The following is a 25,344-nucleotide window of genomic DNA, read 5'->3' on the forward strand; positions in this document are numbered from 1 at the left end:
ATACATAGCTAAAATCCTTAGCATCAAATGAACACAGAATTGAGTACACTCGGGGTACGTTCACATGCAAGATCTTGTGTGAATTTTCGGTCAATAGTCAGCAACTGATTTTAAATACAATAGTTTGTTTGGTGCAGAACAGATGCATATTTTTTACATCTGGTCCTGAAGCAAATCTGCAGGGAGTGAACATACCCTCAGGGTACATTCACACAAGCGGATCCCCAGCATATTTTTACGCTGCGGATCCGCCACTAAAGGACCGCTGCATAGGGCCTTTACATGTGCCTGCTCGGAGCGGCAATATGCCGCTACAAGCAGACACACTGAAGCGATAAGAGAGTGTACTCTCACACATGGCGGCTGCTCCCCCTGCGCTATGAGCTAGGCCGAAAGCTGCCTCGATGTGAGTATACTGCGCATGCACGCGGAGACTCACACATTGCAGTATGTCTGCTCGTAGCAGCGTATTGCCGCTCCAAGCAGGCACATGTAAAGGCACCATACACCGGTCCTTCAGCGGCGGATTCGCAGCGTAAAATACGCTGGAGATCCGCTTGCATGAACGTATTCTAAGAGAATTCGATGCAAAATCTGTACAGGTTACAGAATTTGGTGCAAGTTAGGGCTGCAGCTAACGATTATTTTCATAATCAATTAGTTGGACGATTATTGCTTCTATTAATCGACTAATCAGATACAAATAACCATAGTGGAGAAGAAGATAATGTGTGAGTTAGATTAGGGAGGGAGTTGAGGGGATTGGACTTAAAGGGGTACTCCGGTGAAAACCTTTTATTTCTTTTAAATCAACTGGTGGCAGAAAGTTAAACACCAAAAAGAAATATAATAAGAGATAATTATATAACCAGTCCTCAAGAAGTAGTGAAAATAAGTAGTGAAAAAAGGGGAAAGAATAAAAAAGGGAAAAATTAGTGGTTTCGAATAAAAAATGTACAGTGATATGTGAAATAAAAATAAAAATAAAGACAACAGTAAAAAAATAAATTAAAATGAAAAAGAGAAAGGGGAGAAGAAAATGCTAAATAAATAAATGAGGAAAAAATAAAAATAAAATAATGAATAAGCCTGCAGAAAATGATAATACTTAAACAATCATATGCATTTATTAAAAATAAAACTGATTGATGCCTGGGCAGGGCCCTTGCTCAGGCATGCAATAAAAATATTCCAATAAAATAATAAAAATGCCAACTATCTCAAATTACAAAAATAGTCCTTTGTAGCCGAAAAAATTATGTGAATAGCAACATTAAATGAAAAATCCGGTGATCGGAGAGACTGTGTGCTCCAATGATACTCCTATATAAAATACAGTCACCTTGAGCTGTGATAAATGTTTCAATGTTTCATTGTAATTGCTCGCTGTTATCTACTTGTGTCCCACAACAAATGTTTGTAGAAATAACAATATTGATAGCAAGATACAGTTGCTTATGTGAGATCAGGCACAGTACCTTATGCTTATGTTCACCGTGATGATCGGCGGCTGTATATCTCCAAAGTTGCAGTCTCCGGGGACTGTGGGAGCCCAGTGCCCGCACGGACCGGATCGATCACTGCCCTGGTATGGGTAAAGAGGTACTTATCGTGCCGTGGTTGGGACGATGTGATGATCCCGATTACGATAATGTAAGCCGCTGGGTAATAGATCGTAGCCAGGTGGGAGTATCGTGCTTCGCACAGCTTAGTGGCCGGTCTATGGAGAAAACGGCAGGCGCTGCCCGGCGTCCTCGTGGCGTGTGAATGGCGCGTTAATTCACAGTGGTCCACTAGTCCGGGTCCTACAGCGCTGTCCAGGTAGTATCGGCTGATACAGGTGTCAAGCCAAATTTGAGATAGGGATGGCAAATGAATGTAAGACAAGGCTAAACGCGTTTCACGACTTAATGTCGCATTCCTCAGTAGCCTGATTAGGTTAAGAAAGAAAGCTTCTTAACCTAATCAGGCTACTGAGGAATGCGACATTAAGTCGTGAAACGCGTTTAGCCTTGTCTTACATTCATTTGCCATCCCTATCTCAAATTTGGCTTGACACCTGTATCAGCCGATACTACCTGGACAGCGCTGTAGGACCCGGACTAGTGGACCACTGTGAATTAACGCGCCATTCACACGCCACGAGGACGCCGGGCAGCGCCTGCCGTTTTCTCCATAGACCGGCCACTAAGCTGTGCGAAGCACGATACTCCCACCTGGCTACGATCTATTACCCAGCGGCTTACATTATCGTAATCGGGATCATCACATCGTCCCAACCACGGCACGATAAGTACCTCTTTACCCATACCAGGGCAGTGATCGATCCGGTCCGTGCGGGCACTGGGCTCCCACAGTCCCCGGAGACTGCAACTTTGGAGATATACAGCCGCCGATCATCACGGTGAACATAAGCATAAGGTACTGTGCCTGATCTCACATAAGCAACTGTATCTTGCTATCAATATTGTTATTTCTACAAACATTTGTTGTGGGACACAAGTAGATAACAGCGAGCAATTACAATGAAACATTGAAACATTTATCACAGCTCAAGGTGACTGTATTTTATATAGGAGTATCATTGGAGCACACAGTCTCTCCGATCACCGGATTTTTCATTTAATATTGTTGCTATTCACATAATTTTTTCGGCTACAAAGGACTATTTTTGTAATTTGAGATAGTTGGCATTTTTATTATTTTATTGGAATATTTTTATTGCATGCCTGAGCAAGGGCCCTGCCCAGGCATCAATCAGTTTTATTTTTAATAAATGCATATGATTGTTTAAGTATTATCATTTTCTGCAGGCTTATTCATTATTTTTTTTTATTTTTTTTCCTCATTTATTTATTTATCATTTTCTTCTCCCCTTTCTCTTTTTCATTTTTATTTATTTTTTACTGTTGTCTTTATTTTTATTTTTAGTTTTATTTCACATATCACTGTACATTTTTTATTCGAAACCACTAATTTTTCCCTTTTTTATTCTTTCCCCTTTTATCACTACTTATTTTCACTACTTCTTGAGGACTGGTTATATAATTATCTCTTATTATATTTCTTTTTGTTGATTACTGGGTCTTTTGGGGTTTTTAGACCTACCAGTTAACCTCGGAGTAGATGGTAGATTGAGCTGCACTGCCTCTTTGTCTTCTATAGAAAGTTAAACATATTTGTAAATTACTTCTATTAAAAAATCTTAATCCTTCCTGTACTTATTAGCTGCTGAATACTACAGAGGAAATTCTTTTCTTTTTGGAATTCTCTCTGATGACATCACAAGCACAGTGCTCTTTGCTGATGTCATTATAATAACATTAACTTTATTTATTGTTGCCCTTAATGGGATTTGAACCCAAGGCCCCAGCACTGCAAGGCAACAGTGCTAACCACTGAGCCACCATGCTGCCCTTAGCATACATCTGCTATGCATGGTTGCTAAAATGGACAGAGATGTCAGCAGAGAGCACTGTGCTCGTGATGTCATCAGTGCTCCAAAAAGAAAGGAATTTCCTCTGTAGCATTCAGAAGCTAATAAGTACTGGAAGGATTAAGATTTTTTAATAGAAGTCATTTACAAATATGTTTGTTTAACTTTCTGGCACCAGTTGATTTAAAAGAAAAAAGGTTTTCACCGGAGTACCCCTTTTAAGGTCTTCTGTGTGTTTTAGGTAAGGGATGTATTGTGTGTTAAGAGAGAGCTTGTGGGTTCGGCTAGATCCTAATCTTTGTGGAGGCTGAGAGGAGGAGCTTTTTTTATTATATTTAAATATGTATAAAAATTATTTTAAATATAAATTTTCTTTACTTTACAAATTGGCTGACCAACTAACTGACCAAATGATTAATAGATTATGAAAATAGTTGACAACTATTTCATAATCGATTAGTTGCTGATTAATCGATTAGTTGTTTCAGCCCGGGTTCATCCTTACTATGTTGAAAGGGCATGACAGCCACGGTAAGGCTAAATTCCCACGGAGAAATTTTTGCAACAAGATTTACTTCCAATGCATCTGAATGGGGCTGCTTTCAGACAAATGAGGCAGTCTCAGAAATTATTGAAACATATCTGCCGTGTTTAACTTTACCCGAACAAGAAAAAAAAAAAAATGCACCAATTGATTTCAGTATGGCCCACAACATGTGGTTGTACAGAGCGGTCCTTTATTCAGGCCCATTCACACTGCTGCAAAACAGGCCTGACTAGTTAGTTGCACGGCCCCATCCACACTGCTGCAAAATCAGTTCCAAATAGTTGCAAAGTCCCATCCACAGTGCTGTGAACCAGGCCCGAATAGTTGCACAGCCCCATCCACCCTTCTGTAATTCAGGTCTGAACAGTTGCACAAATAGTGTACTGCTGTAAAGCTATATCCATCTTAAAAAGAAAACTGGGAGATGTAATAGGTTTTTCTTTGTTGTTCAACCTGTTCGAAACAAAACACCTTTGGGAGTTAAAGGGTTAAAAAAAACACAACTAATCTATCTACCGTATATACTCGAGTATAAGCCGAGTTTTTCAGCACAAATTTTCGTGCTGAAAACGCCCCCCTCGGCTTATACTCGAGTGAACTCTCCACCTGTCAATCCCTTCATCAGTGGTCTTCAACCTGCGGACCTCCAGAAGTTGCAAAACTACAACTCCCAGCATGCCCGGACAGCCATCGGCTGTCCGGGCATGCTGGGAGTTGTAGTTTTGTAACCTCTGGAGGTCCGCAGGTTGAAGACCACTGCGGCCTTCGTCATCATCCAGACCCCCCTTTTAGTTTTCTACTCACCTCCCCTCGGTGGGAAGGAAGGGTGAGCTGGTCCATGCTGCAGGGACCGTCCGGTGGGGAGGGTTAGTCATTCCGGGCTGTCCATTTTCACCGGGAGGCCCTCTTCTCCGCTCGCTCCAGGCCGGCCCCGGACTAGTGACGTTGCCTTGACGACGACGCACAGTGACTTTCACGGGCATGAACTAGGCTAAAGCAATAGTGCAGTGTTTCCCAAGCAGTGTGCCCCCCCATTGTTGCAAGACTACAACTCTCAGCATGCTTAAGACAAGCCAAAGTCTTTGCAGCAGCTGGAGGCACACTGGGTTGGGAATCACTACAAACACTAGTAAAACATATAGTAGTTAAAAAACTCAAAAGTGCGCAATAAACAAACAGACTGACAACAAAAAAATCCTCACACTAGCCAAGCTGATGCAATGTTTAGTTCAGTCAAACTATGTTGGAACTACTAATCCCAGTGTCCCAGGCAGCCATCTGTTGACAGGGAATGCTGGAAGTAATTCAACATCTGCATGTATCAAAAACGTACACACACAAAAGCACGCTTTACTGACAGGCCGCAAATTTTAGAAGTAAATGTATTTTCGTACCAAATGCTAGAAATTGATACAGCGCAGCGCTATTGTTCCGCAAAACAGCAGCACGCCTTTGTAGAGAACAAAATAAAAACGACATACCTTTGTTCCTGAGAGTTGTACTGACGGGACTCTGTTCCATTTACTGCTAGAAACACAGCACCTACAGCATTATCTGTGAGTTTCAGTGATGTTCCTGCAGGCCACAGCCTGAGTCCCAAGAAGAGAACATTCTATAGCAGCACATGATATCAGGCCCATCTTTTCTCTCACTTCCCCCTTTGCAAGGCAGTGCTAATTTAGGATCTCAGACACATCCTACAAGAGCAGACAAGCACTTAACAGTCAGAATGAGAACCCTACCAACATGGCACATACATCAGAAGGACCTAATTTCCATCAGTAAACCCTGGGAGAACAGAATGTTTACACAGGCAGAAAACTCCTGACGTTTCACTCTACACTTAGAGCACAGGCATCAAGTTTGTCTGTGCACAGAAATGCTGGCAAAAGGTTGGTGGAGAGGCAACCTATCCAAGTCAGACATGCCATGTACACCCTTTCGATTCTCAAATGGTTATTGACGGCGTATGCCATTCAGCTGCAGCTACGGTACAAAGCAAAGGAAACAAAGCTCCGTGTCCTCTTCTGGAGGAAACTTCTTTGATGAGAAGTTTTACAATTGCAAACACCGAGACGCTCATAGAAGGGTGAAAACATGAAGGCAGGTGATGCATATGTGTCAACAACTTACACAGGCCTGAGACAGTGCATTACAATGTAACCACTGCAACCCCCAATTCAACACGCATGGGTACCCTGCAACTTTACTAGTATATTTCTGATGGCACAGCAACAGAACAATGGTGGACTATATCAGAACTTTACCAATAACCACTACATCACAAGCTTCCAATGTCATCAAATTATAAAGCCAGAGTAAAAAAAAAAAAAAAAAAAAAAAGGGTTATTCAGGATTAGAAAAACATTTCTGCTTTCTTCAAGACACAGCGCCACCCTTGTCCTGAGTTTAAATGTGGTATTGCAGCTCAGTTCCATTAAAAAAAGGAATGGAGCCCAAGTTGTAATACCATAAACAACCTGAGAACAGGTGTGGTGCTGTTTTAAGAAGAAAGTAGCTATGTTTTCCTCCAAAATTTCATAGGGATCTTTCAATGGAATTCTGCTGCACCGCACACATGTCTGAATTTCTGCAGCAGAAACTCCTGCTGCAAAAATCCCGATTCCAGCCTCCACTGAACGAATTGACAGGTCAATTCTGTCGTCAGAACCCGCTCGGAAATGTATTGCGCTTTAGGAAGACTGCACATTTCCAAACAATCCTAGCGCTGGCATGTTCTGCCGATACCTATTTGTGGAATGTCTGCCCATGTTTTCCGGCAGACATTCTGCCATGCGAACATAGTCTTAGACTAAGCTCCCACACAATTTTTGGCTTTTTTTTGGTCATAAAAAAAAATAATAATAATAATAATCAATAAACTGCCCCCTTATTTAGCACTCCCAAGATGCCATGGAATCCCAGCCTTAGGGTACGTTCACACAGGCGGGTTACATGTGCATTTACAGCTGCAGGTTTGAGCCATTGCAGGTATTCCACAACTTATTTTCGGCAGCGTAAAATCCCCTGTGGGCCACCCACAGTGGATTAAATCTGCAGCGGGAGACACGCGAATAGCCTGCCCACGTGAACATACCCTTAGGGTGCGTTCACACTGAGTAATTCAAGAGGAATTTAATCGAGTAATTCCTCTTGAATTCTCCGCTCCAAATGAATGCACATCTCCTCTGCCCATTGACTTTAAAGGGGTAGTCCAGTGGTGAAAAACGTATCCCCTATCCTAAGGATAGGGGATAAGTTTGAGTTCGTGGGGGGTCCGACCGCTGGGGCCCCCTGCGATCTCTCTGTACGGGGCCCCGACTCTCCGCCCAGATAGCGGGTGTCGACCCCCGCACGAAGCGGCGGTCGACACGCCCCCTCAATACATCTCAATGGCAGAGCCGGAGATTGCCGAAGGCAGCGCTTCGGCTCTGCCATAGAGTTGTATCGAGGGGGCGTGTCGGCCGCTGCTTCGTGCGGAGGTCGACAAGCCCCCTTCCCGCGGGCTGTCGGGGCTCCGTACAGGAGATCGCAGGGGGCCCCAGCGGTTGGACCCCCCGCGATCTGCAACTTATCCCCTATCCTTAGGATATTGGATAAGTTGCTCACCACTGAGTCACCACTGGACTACTCCTTTAATGTTTTTTCCGCTGTCCTGTTCACACTGCGGAAATTCTGCTAGCAGAATTCCGACGCTGAATTCCGTTCCACTTGAAGAAAGAACATGTTCATTCTTCAAGCGGAATCCGCTAGCAGAAATCAATTGAAGTCAATGGTAAAAAAAAATTCCGCCCGACAGTTTTTTCACGCAATTCGCGGGCAATTTGCACGGAATTCACGCGGAAATGGCTGAAAAACCCTTCACTTCTTACTCTCCCATGTCCGTGCGCAATTCCGCATGAAAATAAAATTATTTTTTCCGTACGTAAATTTTTTGGCGTCAATTACTCTTCATTTACTCCGTGTGAACACACCCTTAAAGTAATGACTTGCCCCATGCATTATAAACTGTATACAGCACTACGATGCTACAGGATAATATAAGCTCTTACAATTCTATGCGCCATTTCCATGACATCACAGCTATGTTGCTGACGTAAAAGATACTCTGGGGGAGATTTATCAAAACCTGCCAATGGAAAAGTTGCCTATAGCAACCAATCAGATCGCTTCTTTTATTTTTGAAAAGGTCTCTGAGAAATGAAAGAAGCGATCTGATTGGTTGCTATGGGCAATGCCACAACTCTTCCTCTGGACAGGTTTTAAATCTCCCCCTTTGTTTTGTCTCTACCAGATCTCTCAAGGCAGGCAGAGATTTCCCAGCATGTACAGGGACGGCCACTTTGCTGCTCATGTAATTGTCTTCGCCCAACCACCTGCCCAAACAATACAGGCAGTAGTCATAGAGTGGAGATGGGGGCTGGGAAATGTTAGCATAGAAGGCAGCCATGTCAATCATGACACCTAAATGACAATCCAGCACAGGAGAGAGAACGGTCATGGACAGAATGAATTTATAGCAGGCAAACTACATCCTTCCATCTAAGGTGGTTCCACCATATTGGGGGGCTCAGCCATAGTACAGTGCTGTGTTGTATTTATAATACAGTATCTAGATTGCTATGGATTCATACTGTGCAAATGATGCATGTAAAGGGTTTTTCCCTTCACTTCTTCTAAATGATCAATACAGAATCTGCTGTGATATGTTCCATTGCATGCCATATTAGGTTAGGTTCACACTGCAGTTGTGATGCGACCTGTTCACGGTTTATTTGGATCCCATCGACTTAAATGGTGTCAGTCAGGTGTCTGGTATTTTACAAGAGTTGAGCAGAGAAAAAAAATATATATAAAAGGACATGCAGAATCCAGAGTCCTTACAGTAGTATCCTGTAAAAACATTAAAGGGGTACTCTGCTGAAAACATCTTATCTCCTATCCAAACAATAGGGGATATGATATCTAATTGTGGGGGTCCCCAGCGGTGGGATCCCAGCGATTAGACATCTTATCCCCTATCCTTTGGACCAAGCATTTTTCTGTTTTTACACTTTCGTTTTTTCCTCCTTACCTTTTAAAAATCATAACCCTTTCAATTTTGCACCTAAAAATCCATATGAGGGCTTATTTTTTGCGCCACCAATTTTACTTTGGAATGACATCAGTCATTTTACACAAACATTTATGGCGAAACGGAAAAAAAAATCATTGTGCGACAAAATTGAAGAAAAAACACAATTTTGTAAATTTTGGGGGCTTCTGTTTCTAGGCAGTACATTTTTCGGTAAAAATGACACTTTATCTTTATTCTGTGGGTCCATACGATTAAAATGATCCCCTACTTATATAGGTTTGATTTCGTCGTACTTCTGGAAAAAAATCATAACTACATGCAGGAAAATTTATACATTTAAAATTGTCCTTTTCTGACCCCTATAACTTTTTTTATTTTTCTACGTACAGGGTGGTTTGAGGGCTAATTTTTTGCGCCGTGATCTGAAGTTTTAATCGGTAGCATTTTTTATTTTGATTGGACTTCTAGATAGCTTTGGAATTTTTTTGCGTGTACGCCATTGACCGTGCGGTTTAATTAATGATATATTTTTATAGTTCAGACATTAATGCACGCGGTGATACCACATATGTTTATTTTTATTATGGAATTTGGGAAAAGGGGGGTGATTTAAACTTTTAATAAGGAAGGGGTTAATGTGTGTGTTTTTAAACTTTTTATTTTATTTTATTTTTTACACTTTTAGTCCCCTTAGGGGACTTTTAGGAGGAATCATTAGATTCCTCATACAGATCATTGTGGTTTCATAAAACCACAATGATCTGCGTGCTCTGCGCTCGATTGATAAAGCCTGGCCCTGCCAGGCTTTATCATTCAGAGAGCCGGAGCAGCCACAGCAAGAGAGGTAAGCCCTCAGGCTACCTCAGTAGTGGATCGCTCCCCCGCGATCGCGCTGCGGGGGGGCGATACACCCCACTGGACCACCAGGGACTGTATACAGGCACCTTTAGATGCCGCTGTCAACTTTGACAGCGGCGATCTAAAGGGTTAATAGCCGGCCGCGGCGATCGCCGCATGTCGGCTATTAACGCCGGCCCCCAGCTACAAGAATCAGCTGGGGGCTGGCTGGTATGACGCGGGCTCGAGTCAGGAGCCTGCGCCATACCCCGGTAACGGCCATTGGACGAGTATAGACGTCCATGGTCGTTATCGGGTTAATGTGGAAATCTCAGCCGCTAACCTGCTACAGCAACCCACATTTTGGGATATTTTCTACTGAGATCAGTAAAAAGTCAAAATTACCAGGACAGTCTAAACCAGCGTTTCCCAACCAGGGTCTCTCCAGCTCTTGTAAAACTACAACTCCCAGCATGCCAGGACAGCCAATGTTTGGCATGCTAAAAAGGTGTAGTTATGCAATGGCTGGAGGCACGTGGTATGTGTGTTCCCCTTTTAGTCTGCAGCCAGATGTTATCTAGAAGTCAAGTGGGAAATATAAAGAGTCATACCCACATGACCTTTATTTGGAATTTTTTCACACTAAGGGTATGTTCACACAGGTGAAAATTCCGCACATTTGAAAGATCTGGCGGGCACTAGGACCACTTGGAAATGCGCCATGTCATAAACAACACTGCATTTCCGAGCTAAATCTGCAGAAAGAATAGAAAAGTGTATTAGTTCTGCGACCGCGGGAATCGGGATGTTACGGCCACAAAAATTCCACCGTGTGCACAGTGCAGCAGTATACCAGCGTGTGAACATACCTTATGGCTAGGATCATACAAGGGAATTTCCTAGCGCAATTGCACTTAAAAATTACGCTAGCAATTTCAGTGCAGCAGAGGATTTCGTGCACACTTTGTGGCGGTCGCCTGACGAATCTTCAGCCGGAGGTTCCTTAGTATAAACCCTGCCTTAGGGTAAGTTCAGACAAGTGGATTCACAGTGTATTTTACGCTGCGGATCCGCCGCCGAAGGACCACTACAGGGTGCCTTTAGATGTGCCTGTTTGAGGCGGCAACACGCCGCTAGGAGCAGACGCATCGCTGCAATGTGCGCATGCGCGCAGCGACTCGCACATTGCAATGTGTCTGCTCGTAGCGGCATATTGCCACCTCAAACAGGCACATCTAAAAAGGAACCCTGTAGTGGCGGATCCACAGCGTAAAATACACTGTGGGTCGGCTCGTCTGAACGTACCCTTAAGGTACGTCACACTGGCAGTTTACCCACATGTTAGAGCCGTGACAGGTTTTCCATGGCAGGAAATTCGCAGCAGACCCCACTGAGGTGAATGTAATCTGAAATGGTTTAAAAGCCAAGTGGGGAAACTCATGGGTAACCCACCCATGTGAGTGTACCCTTATGTTGGGTTGTCACTTGGCAGTGTTTGGGAAAACTACCAACGTAGGTTTTGAGCCAAAGCCAGGAGTTTTTCAGGAAATCTTGGCAAAAAAACAAACAAAACGGAAATAAAACCCGAAGCTCTGTTTGGCATTTGATGTTGTGGATGTGCTGCCGGCACACACAGCTATGGCAGCAGCAGGGAGCTCGCTCTGCTGTAACTCTGAGCGTCAAATGCGCAGTGGATTCGCTCCCGTGTGAACGCACCCTTAAGAAAAAGAAAAAAAAAAACACACATTGCGCTTTTCTTGGCTTTTTTCTCCCATAGAAGTCTATGGCAGAAAACACCAAGATTCCCTGAATAGAAAATAAATAAATAAATAACTGAGCATGTTAAGATTTTTGTAAACTGCGTCTGAGCCAAAAATGAAAAGTGAAAAATACGCCAAGTGGGTTTCATATTTTTCTATTGCCTCCCAGCTAACATCTGGTCACAACAGATTTAGTTATTTTGCCTCCCAAAAAAAAAAAAAATGTGTCATGTGATAAAGTTGTTAAAAAAAAAAAAAATAGTAACAGTGTATATAGTACAGCATAGTAAACAGACGTCCAATTACCATCGTCACATATGACTCCATAGGTCGGGGCTCCATGGTGATAATATTATCCACAATTATCACACTTTGCGATTGCTATTTCGCGTGACCTCCAGAAGCTAATATTAGTGAAATAATGTGCAATAATGCAGTGTGATGTACTGTGAATGCAAGGTGCACAATATCCCCATGGCGTCCTTAAAGGGCTACCCAGGATGATGTTGATGTGTTACTACTTAACAACTAAAAAAGTCAGTCAGCCTTCTACAAAAAAAAAAAAATAATAATAATTAGGAATATCACAGAATCATAATTGCAGCTTCTGCCGACACACAATACCTCAACATCGCTGCATTTTATAAAATGGAATAAAAAGGGTTTATCCAGGAATAGAAGAACAGAAATAATTTGTCCAAAAAAACAGCACCACACCTGTCCTCAGGTTAAGTGTGGAAAACTGTCACCCGTTCACCCGCAGTATAACCTGATACACCAAATTTTTGTTTAGTATATTTACAGCCCTACAAGTCCTATAGAGAAGCCTATTGTTCATACAGGCAAAAAAAAAACATGGAAAAACTGTCAAAACCCCGCCTCCCATAATTATTAATTTTTTTTATTATTAAAAACATTCCAATTCACAACCAGTATTGCAGCTTAGGTAGGTTCACACGTAACTAATTTACGTTGTATTTTGATAACATACACTTAGGGGATAGCAAACATCTGCAATAATGGTGTGGACCCACTAAAGTCAATGTTATTAACCCCTTAACGACGCAGGACGTATATTTACGTCCTGCGCCGGCTCCCGCGATATGAAGCGGGATCGCGCCGCGATCCCGCATCATATCGCGTCGGTCCCGGCGCTAATCAACGGCCGGGACCCGCGGCTAATACCACACATCGCCGATCGCGGCGATGTGCGCTATTAACCCTTTAGAAGCGGCGGTCAAAGCTGACCGCCGCTTCTAAAGTGAAAGTGAAAGTGACCCGGCTGCTCAGTCGGGCTGTTCGGGACCGCCGCGGTGAAATCGCGGCGTCCCGAACAGCTGATCGGACACCGGGAGGGCTCTTACCTGCCTCCCCGGTGTCCGATCGACGAATGACTGCTCCGTGCCTGAGATCCAGGCAGGAGCAGTCAAGCGCCGATAATGCTGATCACAGGCGTGTTAATGCACGCCAGTGATCAGCATAGGAGATCAGTGTGTGCAGTGTTATAGGTCCCTATGGGACCTATAACACTGCAAAAAAAATGTAAAAAAAAAAAAAGTGTTAATAAAGGTCATTTAACCCCTTCCCTAATAAAAGTTTGAATCACCCCCGTTTTCCCATAAAAAAAATAAAACAGTGTAAAAAAAATAAAAAATAAACATATGTGGTATCGCCGCGTGCGTAAATGTCCGAACTATAAAAATATATCATTAATTAAGCCGTACGGTCAATGGCGTACGCGCAAAAAAATTCCAAAGTCCAAAAAAGCGTATTTTGGTCACTTTTTATATCATTAAAAAATGAATAAAAAGTGATCAAAAAGTCCGATCAAAACAAAAATCATACCAATAAAAACTTCAGATCACGGCGCAAAAAATGAGTCCTCATACCACCCCATACGTGGAAAAATAAAAAAGTTATAGGGGTCAGAAGATTACATTTTTAAACGTATAAATTTTCCTGCATGTAGTTATGATTTTTTCCAGAAGTGCGACAAAATCAAACCTATATAAGTAGGGTATCATTTTAACCGTATGGACCTACAGAATAATGATAAGGTGTCATTTTTACCGAAATATGCACTGCGTAGAAACGAAAGCCCCCAAAAGTTACAAAATGGCGTTTTTTTTTCGATTTTGTCGCACAATGATTTTTTTTTCCGTTTCGCTGTGCATTTTTGGGTAAAATGACTAATGTCACTGCAAAGTAGAATTGGCGACACAAAAAATAAGCCATAATATGGATTTTTAGGTGGAAAATTGAAAGGGTTATGATTTTTAAAAGGTAAGGAGGAAAAAACGAAAGTGCAAAAACGGAAAAACCCTGAGTCCTTAAGGGGTTAAAATCCGCACCGGATTAGTATCGTGTGAAACTTCCCTTGGGATAAATTCACACATTCTGATCTTCTGCAAATTTCCCACTGTGGGTTGAAGCTACGGTGGGGCATCCTCCTAAGTTCCACATAGGAAATTCCACAATGGAAAACCCAATGTGGCTTGAACCCGTATCGGGAAACAAAACCAAACAAACAAATTTTGTTTGGAGTTTCTTTGCATGAAAAACATGCTACAAAAAAAAAAAAAAAAATAACCCCCTCATATTTCTCCTCCATGATTCAGTTTCATCATGATTTCTATTGAAGAATTGCGCCAATATACATACACATGGCAGGATTTTTCTGCCTATTAGGAGGTCCATTGGGAGAAAGAAAATGCCATAATGTCTTATAAAACATAAATAAATGAATACACCATGCCCAGATTATATCACTTTGTGGAAAAACGACCACTAGGGTAGGGTCATATGTTTAGCATTTTCCTGCATGTTTTCTGCAGCTGATTTTGCTATCCACTACGCAGCAAATTATGGCACGTGTGACCCTACCCTAAGGCTATATTCACACGTCAGAATTTCCACACATCCGCACCAATTCAGTGTCCAATTTCATTTGGGTGGTTTCTGGCTTGTGCGGGTCTTGTACGGAATCCCATTGAAGTTGATTGGGCTTTAATTTGATGCAGAAACCATGCGCAATTCCGCATGCGGAAATTCTGCCGTGTAAATATAGCCTTAGGGTAGGGTCACACGTGCCATATTTTGCCAGGTATTTGCTACTGCATAAATTTTCACCCTGCATCCCCCGATCCTTAAGGACTCAGGGCGTACCTGTACACCCTGGTCCAGTATAACTGGTTTAAACCGCTCTCACAGGTGGAGAACGGGTTAAAGCCGGTGGGTCCCAGTTGCTACGGGCAACCAGGACTATGGCGACAAAATCGCAATGCCCCGATCAGCTTACCGGACGACAGGAGGGTCCCCACCTGCCTCGGCATTGACCGATCAGCGATCTACTGCTCCATGCCTGCGCAGCAGATCGCCGGTTACACTGATCAGTGCTTTGCAATGACATAACTCTTATAAAAATAAAAAATAAATTATATATATATTTAATTAAAGTTCATTAACCCCTTCCCTATTAAAAGTTTAAATCACCCCCCCTCCCCTTTTTCCATTTTTTAAATAAAATAATGTAATAAAGAATAAAAATAATCATATGTGGTACCGCCATAAAAATAATAAAAAGCGATCAAAAAATAGTACCGATAAAAACTACAGATGACGGTGCAAAAAATTAGCCTTCATACCGCCCGTACACTGAAAAATAGAAAAGTTATAGGGGTCATAAAATGCCAATTTTAAACATACTAATTTTGGTGCATGTAGTTTATAATTTTTTAATATATTTTTTTAAGTATTAACCCCTTAAGGATGGAGGGTTTTTCAGTTTTTGCATTTTAGTTTAGTTTTTTCCTCATCACCTTCCAGAAATAACACCTTCAATTTTGCACCTAAAAATCCATATGATGGCTTATTTTTTGTGCCGCCAATTCTACTTTGTAATGACATAAGTCATTTTACCCCAAAATCTACAGCGAAACAGAAAAAAAAAAATCATTGTGCGACAAAATGGAAGAAAAAAAAAACGCCATTTTGTAACTTTTGGTGGCTTCCGTTTCTAGGCAGTAAATTTTTCAGTAAAAATGACACCTTATCTTTATTCTGTAGGTCCATACGGTTAAAAATGATACCCTACTTTGATTTTATCGTACTTCTGTCATAACTACATGCAGGAAAGTTTATACGTTTAAAATGGTCCTATTCTGATCCCTATAACTTATTTTTCCACGTATGGGGCGGTATGAGGGCTCATTTTTCTGCGGTATCATTTTTGTTTTGATCTGACTTTTTGATCGCTTTTTATTCATTTTTTTATGGTATAAAAAAGTGACCAAAAATACGCTATTTTGGACTTTGGAATCTTTTTGCGCATACGCAATTGACGTATATATATGACAATATATTTTTATAGTTCGGACATTTACGCACGCAGCGATACCACATGTTTATTTTTATTTATTGGGAAAAGGGGGGTGATTCAAACTTTTATTAGGGAAGGGGTTAAATTATCTTTATTAACTTTTTTTCGCTTTTTTTTTTTTGCAATGTTATAGCTCTCATAGGGGGCTATAACATGCAGTACATTGATTAAATACACTGATCACTGCCATTGCATTCAATGGCAGGGATCAGTGTTCTCGGCGGTTGATTGCTCAAGCCTGGATTTCAGGCTTGGAGCAATCAATCGCCGATCAGATGCGCAGGAGGCTGGTAAGGCACCCTCCTGTTGCGTTCTAGCTGATCAAGCCCGACTAAGCTGCCGGGAAGCTTTTACTTTCACTTTAGACACAGCGATTAAGTTTGATCGTCGCGTCTAAAGAGTTAATGCTGGACATCAGCCTGATCGGCGATGTCCGGCATTAGCCACGGGTCCTTGGTTGCTTGCCCACCGGGTATGATGCACACTCACCTGCTGAGCGTGAGTCATACCTCAGGAGACGCTTATGGACGTCCATATGCGTTAAGGGGTTAAAATAAAATAAAACCTATATAAATTGGGAATCCTTGTAACCGTATGGACCTACAGAATAAGGATAAGGTGTCATTTTTATCAAATATTGCACTGCGTAGAAACAGGAGCACCCAAAATTTACAAAATTGCGTTTTTTGACAACACAAATATTTTTTTTTTCGTTTCTGCAGGTTACATTATAAAATAAGTGATCTCATTGCAAAGTACAGTTGGCGACGCTAAAAAACAAGCCCTTATATATGTATCTGTAGATGCAAAATTGAAAGGGTTATGATTTTTAGAAGGGAAGGAGGAAAAAGCAAAAACAAAGGTTAAGGTGAAAATAGGCTGAGTCCCTAAGGGGTTAAAGTCAGTGGATAGCAAAAACAGCTGCAGAAGATACGTAGCAAAATAAGAAACGTGTATGGAAATTCTGCCGTGTGAACAGACCCTGAGGCAGAATGTCCAGGTAAATTCCATTTTACGCTGTGTGAACATGGGCTAAAAGGTGAAAAAAAAAAACTGCCACCATATTTTTCTATTAAAGGGGTACTCCCGTGGAAATTTTTATATATATTTTTTAAATCAAGTGGTGCCAGAAAGTGAAACAGATTTGTAAATTACTTCTATTAAAAAATCTTAATCCTTTCAGTACTTTTTAGGGGCTGCAGAGAAAACTACAGAGGAAATTCTTTTCTTTATGGATTTCTCTTCTGTCACGACCGCACTGCTCTCTGCTGACCTCTGCTGTCCATTTTAGGAACTGTCCATAACCTTTGGAGGTCCCTATGACGTATTCTTCCCATCACTCCCTGTAACGGTGTGTGACAGTTAATCGGACCATTTAGAAACGGCCCCGCCCCTACCCATATAAGGGAGCGGCGGCCATTGCTCTCTCTCTCTCTCTCTCTCTCTCTTGTTCCTGGGCTGTCAAACAAGCAGGATCTGCGCAGCTATCATCCGCAGTGAGTAAGGCCAGAGCCTTGCGGCAACGGCTTATCTATTCAGAATCGTGAGTGCATCAATCCCTAAGCACTCTGCAAGATCACCGGACCTAATCTTCCCCTAAATCCGGACGGATCTTCGCAAATTACCATAATTCAGAGACTTTCACGAGTAGTCAAGGTCCGCAGTAACTGACAGTCATTGAACTGTATAGAGACTGTATACCTGAGACTGTTACTGTTTATTGGATGTACCGCAAGCATTTAAGTGGACCTTCAGTCATTTTATGCATGCACCTATCATTACTGGGAAGGGCGGCGATAGGCCGGAGAATTACCTCAGCATACTAGCCCTCAGCCTGGCGTCAAACTATAGGGTTAACATTAACCCCACATCTACCATACACCCCCCAAGGGCTACCACACATATTCTTCTACCCCCCCACCCCCCACCTCCTGCATTTTTCAGCATGACGGAGGAGCAAAGTGCCAGCTCTGAGGCAGACAGGCTTACATCAAGCACGCCTCCATACATCCGCCCCAACCCCCTTGCCTCTCCTAAGCGATCACTTCTGTCCGTCATGGAGTAGCACTGCTCTCAGCAGCAACATACTCCTCAGAGGCAGACAGGCATGATCGCTGAGGTCACATGACATCACAACTCCGTCTCCGCCCCCGTTTGGGCTATAGAGGACAACGATGGAACTACTGACAGCCGATGGGGGCTTGTATGCGGATTCTTACAGCATGTTTAAGTGCACGATTATGTATGTTTGTTACAGCGTGTCACCCCAATAGTAAGTAGATTACACATGGAGGAGGTTTGTTACAGTGTGTCGCCCCAATAGTAAGTAGATTACACATGGAGGAGGTTTGTTACAGTGTGTCACCCCAATAGTAAGTAGATTACACATGGAGGAGGTTGTTACAGTGCGTCACCCCAGTAGTAAGGAGATTACATGGGGAGGGGGATTGCTACAGTGTGCAATCCCAGTAGCAAGGAGATTACATGAGGAGGAGGTTTGTTACAGTGTGTCATCCCAGTAGTAAGGAGATTACATGGGGAGGGGGATTGTTACAGTGTGTCACCCCAGTAGTAAGGTAATTACATGAGGAGGAGGTTTGTTACAGTGTGTCATCCCAGTAGTAAGGTGTTTACATGAGTAAAAAGTTTGTTACAATGTGTTTAACCCCAGTGGATGGGGTCAAGGGGCGTCAAAATTAGCTTTCACCTAGAGTGGCAAAAATCCTTGCACCAGTCCTGGTAAAGAGCTGTGATTTATTGGTTCCTCACATGCTTGATAAAGGTTCACATCTAGCAGAAACGTTGCATGTAGGAACCAAAAAAAAATAAAAATCACAGCTCTTCACAGAAGAAACGGAGTCTTCCATCAATTGTGCTGTGGCCTTAGACTTTATTTATATGAAGGATAGCCGTATGACTATCCCATGCATGCTTAAACTCCTCCACTGCAGGAAACTTTCTCATAAAACTCAATGGATACAAAAAAGGAGTGAAAATGAAAATGAGGGCAGGAGCGCAATTACCTTTACATAACCAAACGGATAAACCACAAATGACTAATACACTCATCGTCTGAAGGAGGGGGAAAAAAAAAAGCATGAGAGCAAAAACAGTCTCAGTCTACCAAATCTGCTAACATAACAGAACGTCCTGTACAGCCGCCTGGCGTGTGCGTTAGCATCTTTCCACACATGCTCTGGCATTTGTACTCATGTTACACAGCTAAAACATGGTTAAAGACAAAGACCCTGCAGCCCCTCCCTTGCCCCGAACCACATAACATTATTTCTATGCATGTAAGTAAATAATAAGCCTTCAGCCGGGACCTCTCCGCCACCTGTCCCTTCAAAGCTGTGGTCGTGCCAGATGGACTGTAGTTTGTGGACCCCACTGCTGTGCTGCATTGTTTACACCAGTGCTCCCCAACCAGTGTGCCTCCAGCTGTTGCAAAACTACAACTCCCATCATGCCCGGACAGCCGAAGGCTGTCCGGGCATGATGGGAGTTGTAGTTTTGCAACACACTGGCCGAAGGCTGTCCGGGCATGATGGGAGTTGTAGTTTTGCAACACACTGGCCGAAGGCTGTCCGGGCATGATGGGAGTTGTAGTTTTGCAACACACTGGCTTACATGTTCTAGTTGTCTGGGAGTTAAACTAGGCCTAACCCATGAAGACAAACCAGAAAACAATGATTACCAATGCACATAAAGCACAGTACAGCTCACGGCCTAAGAATACTGAGCGACTGACTCATTGCTAGAAAAACAGACAGACTCACAATCCCGGCAGCTTAAGAGGAAGAATAAAAAAAAAATATATATATTATATATATATATATATACACACACATATATATATATATATACACACACATATATATATATATATATATATATATATATATATATATATATATTTATATTACTTCTATCTACTAGTTTCCTGTAAAGAATATCCACAAAACAGCACGTTTCCTCCATTACTGCACTGATATTTTACTTCACACAGAAACGGGATGCCCGATATTTTCCCATTTAAACAAAAGCCCCTGAAAACACGAGCTGGTGTTCAGCACCGTACACATGTCCTCGACAAAACCCCTGTAAAGTGTAAGGAGTGAGAGAGACATAGAGACATAGAAACAGAGAGAAAGAGAGACGAGTACATTCCTTGGTGTTAGAATGGCAGCTGCGATTGCTGAGGGGGGGGGGGGGGGGGCGCGGAGAAAAAAAAAATAATACAATCCGAATAAAGGCCAAAACAGGACTAGGAGGTGGGTAAACAAAGACGTCAGCACCACAACGACCCGCCTAGAGCGGTGCATACAGGTTGCTGGAATAAGGTCTGGAGAGAAGCCAATTTGTCAATTTCAAGCATTTTGCAAGCTTACAAAAGAGCAGGAAAAGTGCAAGCATCAAAAATAAGGAAGAAAAATAAATAAAAATAAAAAAGAGGGCCTCAAAGCCACTTCAGTACCGGGGGGGGGGGGGGGGTACGAAAAAATGTGGGTGTACGATTATTGCCATCAGTTCTGTGGAAAACTTTGTGCACTTATGTCTCTAGTGCTCCACAGCAACAAGGTGTCACCCGTGAGTTGTGGTAGAGCTACACTTTATTAAGGCTATGGTCACATCGCAACGTCCGCACAGAAAATATCCATGCAGGCATTCCGCAGACTGCATAATATACAGTCGTCCCTCAACATACGATGGTAATTCGTTCCAAACGACCCATCGTTTGTCGAATCCATCGTATGTTGAGGGATTCGTGCAATGTAAAAAGTGCATTTAATACTTTCCTGTCCCCGCCGCTCCGGACCGCGTCCTCACCGCTCCCGATGCTGTCCCAGGGGCTCCTGATGCTGTCCCGCTGCTCCGGCATCTTCTTCGGGATCCTCCGTCTTCTTCCGCATCTTCTCCAGTGTCCGGGCCTCGCTTTCTGGTGACGTTATTACGTTGTGCGCCGGGACGGCATGCGTAGCGACGTAACAACAACGCCGGAAAGCGAGGCCCAGACCCCGGAGAAGATGCGGAAAACGCCGGAAGATCGCGAAGTGGACCCGGAGCAGCGGGGATAGGTAAGTGAACCTGTCCGGGATGCTTAAACTGCTATCCAACAGCAGCTTAAGCATTTTGCGCTGTCGGATAGCAGTTAATGCGATGGCCCCGACATATAAAAACATCGTATGTCGATGCTGACATCAACATGCAATGGCCTCTGAGAGGCCATCGTATGTCGATGTGATCATATGTCGGGGCTATCGCATGTCGGGGGGTTACTGTACCTGCGCTAGGACCGCACAGTAACGCGTTCTCATAGACTGCAATGCATTCCGTGCGAGTATGCCTTGTGCTGCAGCGGAATGTCCATAACGGACATTCACCGTGTGAATATACCCCTAAGGGTGCATTCACACTACGGAGTGTCTGTCTGGAGAAATTCTAGGCAGACATTCTGTACACAGCAGGAACTGACTGAATCAGGCTGGGTTCACATCACGTTTTTGCCATTCTGTTTTCAATCAGTTTTTCTAAAGAAAACCGTATGGCAAAAAAACCGATGGAACAGTATGGGAAAAAGTAAACTGTATGCGTTTTTTAAACAGTATACTGTTTTTAAAAGTGCATACAGTTCTGTCCGTTTTTATAGAAAAAAAAAAAACATACGTTTTTGAAAGTTTTGGCCATTTTTAATGGGAGGGGTCTTGGGTGGGGACTTTAGGATGCAAATGCACAAGTGCAAAGTAAAAATTGTATACTGTTTCCCGTATGGAACCATATACATGTGCATTTCCCAATGACGTCCATGTTAAAAAAAAAAAAAAAAAAAAAATTTATGCGGTTGCAGTACGGTTTTTAAACCAGAGTCAAAACCGTGGTTGACCACGGCGGGTCCGGAATCTGGATTTCTGAAGCGGAAATTCCGGAGTGTGAATGGCTAAACTGAAAACGTTTTTCATGCAGTGAAATTTCCGAGCAAAATTCCATAGAGCGAATTGTATCCCAATTCACAGAAGGAAAGTCTGAGAAGCCAAGCAGAGTGCAGCTTTTAAAATTTATTCGTAAGGCTCCTTTCACACTACCGTTTAGTCCAGGTAGTATGACGGCCGTTATGAAGATAGCGGGAGAAAAATTAGTGCTTGCGCCGTCTTTTTCTCCCGCTATCTTAGGCCGCAATAACGGGAGTTATAACGGACGTTAAAGGAATCCCCTTCTAGTGAATGGGCTCCTCTTTGCCGGTTATAATTCCCGTTATAATAACGGACGTTAATGGCTCGCAAAGTTGAAGAAAAGAAAAGAGAAAAAAAAACAGAGCCATAAACGTCCGTTTGTAACAGAGCAATTACAGTGTGAAAGCAGCCTTACCTGTCAGGAAAATAATAGAAGAACATAGAGTGAAACCTCTTTGAGAAGACCACCCAAAATTGTACAAATAGTGGTCTTTCAGGGGGGGGGGGGGTGGTTAATAAATTAGAAACTTTAAAAATCTGTCACAAAAAAATCTGGTCTGGGTAGGGGGGGGGTGGTATTTTGAAGAGATTTCACTGTATTACAAATGACGGCCATATATATTGATTTGCTACACAATGTGCAGCATTTTCATCCATGTGTCTGCACTCAGTATCTTTATGGAGTGCAATAAACCCCCGAGAACACTTCAGAGCGTCGTACCCTTGGCTGGCATGTAAATTCACCACGGCCAACTCAATGCAGATGACTGGACACAGTTGTATATAATCAGCAAGTCACTTGGCGCTCTAAATGCTGCAACATCTCCTCCTACCAGAGCGCTGATAATGTAAATGTATTTAAACATGTAAATAAAGCATGGTCGCATCACAAGTGTGCAACGGGATTTAAAATAAATAGAAATCTGTACTGTAACATTTCCACAGGATTCTATCAGACAACTGCATGCCAAAATAGCATTACACACACACACACACTATTTGTTCATTTATTGGTCTAGAAAACAAATGCAGATTACTAGTGGTGCAATAAGCACTTCGATCAGCACTTTCATTTTATATCCTCTTCTGCAGTATTTATCAGCCTGTGGCTCTCTGGCTGTAGCAAAACTACAACTCCCAGCATGCCCTGACAGCTGAAGGCTGTCAGGGCATGCTGGGAGTTGAAGTTTTGCAACATTCAGAGCTACAGGTTGAGAATCACTGCTCTACTTTAAAAAAAAAAACTGATACTCTGGGTCATCGATCTGATTTTATCTGCTCTAGTTTTACACGAAGCGCTTTCAGTCACATATAGTGTACAGCGAGATTGAAAAATATCAGCAAAGTTGCAGCAGTAAATATTGGGGCTACCGCAAATAAAATGCCATGTGTGAACACAACCTATAGAATATACCATTCTCTTCAATCTATGGACCACTAGCTGTGTTTTTTTTTTTTGTTTTTTTTTTTTAAATGCCAAGAAAAACGCCAATTCTGCCGCATGGCAATTTTTCTGACAAAAATTGCTGCGGCCAGATGTTAGCTGTAAACCAATGAGAAATCGCAAAATTCCTTTTCCACTTGGCGTTTTTCAGTTTGCCGTTTTTTTAATCCTTTTGGCGTTTTTTCGCTTTTTTGGAGTTTTTGCAAAATCGCACCATGTTGAGCCACTGGCGTTTTTTCCCATGAAATCGTGGCGTTTTTTCTCCCATAGAAGTCTATGGGAGTAAAAAAAAAAAAAAAGCCAAGAAAAACGCCATGTGGGTTTTAACTTTGCCATTTTTTCAGGTGGTTTTTATTCTCTTTTGGACTTTAGCGATCCAAAAAAAGTGATCGAGATACCTTTTTTTTAATGAAATTTTGTAGGGAACCATTAAAGGAAAACTGTCATATTTTCTCCCGCACTATCCACAGTACTGGTGGATAGTGCGGGAGACGCTGATTAAAACGAACCCTACCTTACCCGGATCCACCCGGCCGTTCGCCCGCAATTGTAGTTTTATTCTATGTGTATATCTTGCTGTAACTGGCACGGGTGGAGCTTCTGCACTGACGTCAGCGCCACTTATTAATATTCATCCCCCCTCCCTCCAGTTCTCCCTCTCTTCACCGCCCCTAACTGGAGGGAGGGGGGATGAATATTCATAAGCAGCGCTGACGTCAGTGCAGAAGCTCCACCCGTGCCAGTTATACACATAAAATAAAACTACAATTGCGGGCAAACGGCCAGGCGGATCCGGGTAAGGTAGGGCTCGTTTTAATCAGCGTCTCCCGCACTATCCACCAGTACTGTGGACAGTGCGGGAGAACATATCTGACAGTTTTCCTTTAAAAATAAAAAAAGGATACAGTAGTGATGGAAAAAATGTATTTAACAAAGTTTTTATAAATTTGTAAACAGGGATCAATTTATGTGGGCAGGCAGGGCACTAAAAATATAGAGGACAATAATAAAAATGTAGTGTGTGTGTTTTTCACTTTTTATTCTTTATTTTTAGGTGGTGCTACTACTCCCATCATGGAACACACACTGTTCCATGATGGGAGTAGTAGTACCTGTACTAATTGACAGATCGCCCGTTGCGATCCTTCTGTATAATTTATAGATGCGGCCGGCCGCTCTTCTATGGTCCCTGCACTGCCGTATGTATACACCTATTCATATTTCCCCCAGAGAGCTGTGATTGGCAGATGGTTCCAGCCAATCACAACTCTCTGTGGGAAATATGAATAGGTGTATACATACGGCAGTGCAGGGGACCATAGAAGATCGGCCGAACGCATTTATACATTATACAGGAGGATCACAGCGGGTGTCAGGAGTGACATCTGCTGTGATCTTTCCTTAAAGGAGTAGTCCAGTGGTGATTCAGTGGTGAGCAACTTATCCCCTATCCTAAGGATAGGGGATAAGTTGCAGATCGCGGGGGGTCCGACCCCTCGCGATCTCCTGTACGGAGCCCCGACAGCCCGCTGGAAGGGGGCGTGTCGACCTCCGCACGAGGCGGCGGCCGACACGCCCCCTCAATACAACTCTATGGCAGAACCGAAGCGCTGCCTTCGGCAATCTCCGGCTCTGCCATAGAGATGTATTGAGGGGGCGTGTCGGCCGCCGCCTCGTGCGGGGGTCGACACCCGCTATCTCGGCGGAGAGCCGGGGCCCCGTACAGAGAGATCGCAGGGGGCCCCAGCGGTCGGACCCCCCGCGATCTCAAACTTATCCCCTATCCTTAGGATAGGGGATAAGTTTTTCACCACTGGACTACCCCTTTAACTGCAGGTACTACAGCTCCCAACATGGAGCAGAGTGTGCTCCATGATGGGAGTAGTAGTACCTAAAGTTAAGGAAATATCACAG

General features: G+C 43.0%; 1 protein-coding gene across 7 annotated transcripts in view; it reads right to left on the reverse strand.

The window, feature by feature from the left end:
* Nucleotides 1-25,344, reverse strand: part of PHF21A (PHD finger protein 21A) — a 195,111-nt gene that overhangs the window by 149,964 nt on the left and 19,803 nt on the right. Inside the window, exon 1 of one of the 7 annotated variants that reach the window (XM_056527631.1) lies at nt 5,465-5,718. The exons of the other annotated variants lie outside the window; for them this stretch is intronic. The gene's annotated coding sequence lies outside the window, so the exon portion shown is untranslated. Of the gene's footprint in view, nt 1-5,464; nt 5,719-25,344 lie in introns of those variants that run through there. 7 annotated transcript variants of the gene reach the window in all.

Source organism: Hyla sarda, chromosome 6 (genome assembly GCF_029499605.1).
Source record: "Hyla sarda isolate aHylSar1 chromosome 6, aHylSar1.hap1, whole genome shotgun sequence".
NCBI classification, from domain to species: domain Eukaryota; kingdom Metazoa; phylum Chordata; class Amphibia; order Anura; family Hylidae; genus Hyla; species Hyla sarda.